The following is a 3,574-nucleotide window of genomic DNA, read 5'->3' as shown; positions in this document are numbered from 1 at the left end:
CTCTACAAGCGATATATTCAAATCAAAAAATAATTTTTTTATCTTTAAACATGTACTAATAAATGCATTGTAAATTGGTGAGCATTCTCCTGCCTCCAAATTTCATCCAAACTGAAAAATTGAAATATTTTCTCGTTATTTATGAATTCCCATCGTCGATGAACCTTTAATATTCATAAAAACATTAAGTTAAACAATTACTTTTGCATGAAAAAGTTCAACAACTTTGCCTAAAAATCGTACATTTGTGTTCTAAGCTCCACCATTTTGGCACTTTTCAACTTTTTTCTTCTCTCTTTGGTTCATCGACGATGGGAATTCACAAATAACGAGAAGATATTTCAATTTTTCAGTTTAGGCGAAATTTGGAGGCAGGAGAATGCTCACCAATTTGCGATGCCGGCGACGCGGCTGCACTAAGATTTCTCCAGGACGACCTCCACAAGCGATATATTCAAATCAAAAAATAATTTTTTTATCTTTAAACATGTACTAATAAATGCATTGTAAATTGGTGAGCATTCTCCTGCCTCCAAATTTCATCCAAACTGAAAAATTGAAATATTTTCTCGTTATTTATGAATTCCCATCGTCGATGAACCTTTAATATTCATAAAAACATTAAGTTAAACAATTACTTTTGCATGAAAAAGTTCAACAACTTTGCCTAAAAATCGTACTTTTGTGTTCTAAGCTCCACCATTTTGGCACTTTTCAACTTTTTTCTTCTCTCTTTGGTTCATCGACGATGGGAATTCATAAATAACGAGAACACATTTCAATTTTTCAGTTTAGGCGAAATTTGGAGGCAGGAGAATGCTCACCAATTTGCGATGCCGGCGACGCGGCTGCACTAAGATTTCTCCAGGACGACCTCTACAAGCGATATATTCAAATCAAAAAATAATTTTTTTATCTTTAAACATGTACTAATAAATGCATCAAAGTTTTATAATGATCCGCTGTATAGTTTCTCCAAAAACAATTCGTAAAATATACCTTATTTTCAGCGTTCTAAAGCAGGCTCCCCCCTTAAGCGTGGACTTTTAAGCGCCATTCGATTCTATTCTATTGTGCATGCATTTTCGCGCGAGCACTCCAGACCGCTCCTTTCTCCAGACCTGACGCAACAGTCCGCTCCTCACGATGTTCCTCACACGCCATTGTCTCTTTCAACAGTCGCGCGTGAATGAATTCTCAAATGAATTTCCTCCGATGGCTGCGAACGTCAAATAAAATTCTACGACACCGCCGATCGCGGCCTAATTTGGACAATGGCGATTTCCATGCGCATTTGTAATTCGCGCGATACCCGAGACGAGTGAGAGCGAGATACGGCCTGCGCCCTCATTCGGCCAGCGTGTTGCCTTCGACGCCTCGAATCGCTATCCGCGATTTCGTTTTATTGTCCTGATCTACCATAAACGGGGACGGCGCGATGCCTCGTAAAAGATACGCGGCAACGCGCGTCTATGGGGTGACTGCACGCGCCTCTGCCCTCGGACAAAATCATTCCGTAGCAGAACCAGGGCTTTACGTCACGAATCGCTCTGAAATTGGCCGTATGCATGGCGAACGAGGCGTAATTGCGACACGCGATCTCGCCGGGATCTACGGCCTAATAGCGAGACCACGTTGCCTGCAGAGAAAGAGAGAGAAGAAAGAGAGAGAGGAAGGTAGTTTCCGCCGCTATGGAAGATCCGCAGAATCCCGCTACTATTGGGTTGTTCAGAAAGTTATTTCGTTTTTTCACGGAAAAATGAAAGGCGGTTTTTTCATATTTAAAATAAATTTTATTTAGTGATGTATTGGCCATTTTGTTCCACTACCTTTCGCCATCTTTCTGGCAACTTTAAGATTCCACGCTCATAGAAGTCCTTTTCCTTATTGACAAAACATTGAAGCAAGTGATTTTTGACGCCTTCATTTGAATCGAAGTTTACATTGTTCAAAGAATTTTGGAGAGACCGGAACAAATGGTGGTAGTCGGATGGTGCCAGATCAGGAGAGTATGGTGGGTGTGGTAGCACATCCCATCCAAGCTGTAAAAGCTTCTGGAGAGTGACCAAACTTATATGTGGTCTGGCATTGTCGTGATGGAATACGACACCTTTCCTATTCGCCAATTCTGGTCGCTTCTGCTTGATGGCAGCATCAAATTCATCCAGCTGACGACAATACACTTTCGAATCAATCGTCTGGTTGCTTGGTAGTAGCTCGAAAAATACGATTCCCTTCCAATCCCATCATACAGAAAGCATGATCTTCTTTTGATGAATATCTGCCTTGGATGTCGATTGAGCAGGTTCATCTTGCCTGGACCATGATCGTTTTCGCTTAACACTGTTGTAAACAATCCATTTTTCATCTCCAGTTATGATTCGCTTCAAAAATGGTTCATTTTCTTCACGTTTCAACGATGAATCGCAGATGGTAATGCGTCGAATCAAGTCAATTTCCTTTAAATTGTGTGGAACCCAAATATCGAGCTTTGAAACGAATCCAAGGCGTTTCAAATGATCGTAAACGGTCGAATTCGATAAATTTAACTTTTCAGCAATTTCGCGTGTTGTTATGCGACGGTTTGCATCCACCAGAGCCTTTATTTTCTCGTCATCAGCTTTAATTGGCCAACCTGAACGTGGTGCATCTTTCGAATCGAAATTTCCAGTACGAAATTTCGAAAACCAATTCTGACACTGACGTTCACTCAATACATCTTCTCCGTACACGGCACACAATTTTTTTCTCGCTCGCACTGCATTTTTACCCTTTCGGTAGTAAAAAAGCAAAATATTACGAAAATGCTCACTTTGATTTTCCATGTTTGATGTGATGCCAAAAAACAATTACTTGACAGATCGCAACACAATAAGATACTAAATGACGTCTGAAATGTCAGTTGTCAAAATATAAAACGAATTTGTCGCTTAGAGTAAGGTTAAGTATCGAGGAACGCGACTAACGACATCTCTTTGTGAAAAACGAAATTACTTTACGAACAACCCAATATGTTTGCCCGATAAACCCCACGATAAATCCGACCCCGATTGTTTCTCAATATCGCGCCGGGGAACGTCACCGACAGATATGCAAATCGCGAACGGTGAGCATTATTGCACCGCTAATGCCGCGAACGGCCGGTGAGCCCGATAATCGTCCCGACAACGGCGATAGCGCTCGTTTCCGTTGTCGTGGTGCAGTTATACGTCGGTCTACATCGACCGGGAATTTTATATACGCGCACCAGGTGGGCCGCAAGCCGCAAGTGCTGCTCCAACATTTTTAATGAACCGCCGTCGGTGGGGTGCTCTGGACAGTGTCTCAATTGGCGACAGTTGGTGTTCTTTGTGCCGGGCCACGTGCGGGGAGGCTTCGAGGACAGGCAAGAAGCGGAGACTTTCCGAGCGGTAGTTTCTCGAGGTCCGTTTCCAAGCAGCCAGGCGGACTTCTGGACGGCAAGTGAGGACCCGTAAGCGGACACCGGAGCCAACGGGATCGACAACAAACAGGAACTGCAATGGGCGGTGCAGTTATCGGGTTACCGGCTCGGCGGCTCGGCACCGATACCGGC

The sequence above is a fragment of the Ooceraea biroi genome, chromosome 13 (genome assembly GCF_003672135.1).
Source record: "Ooceraea biroi isolate clonal line C1 chromosome 13, Obir_v5.4, whole genome shotgun sequence".
NCBI lineage: Eukaryota > Metazoa > Arthropoda > Insecta > Hymenoptera > Formicidae > Ooceraea > Ooceraea biroi.
The sequence above is the reverse complement of the archived record's forward strand: the minus strand, read 5'-3'. Positions refer to the sequence as shown.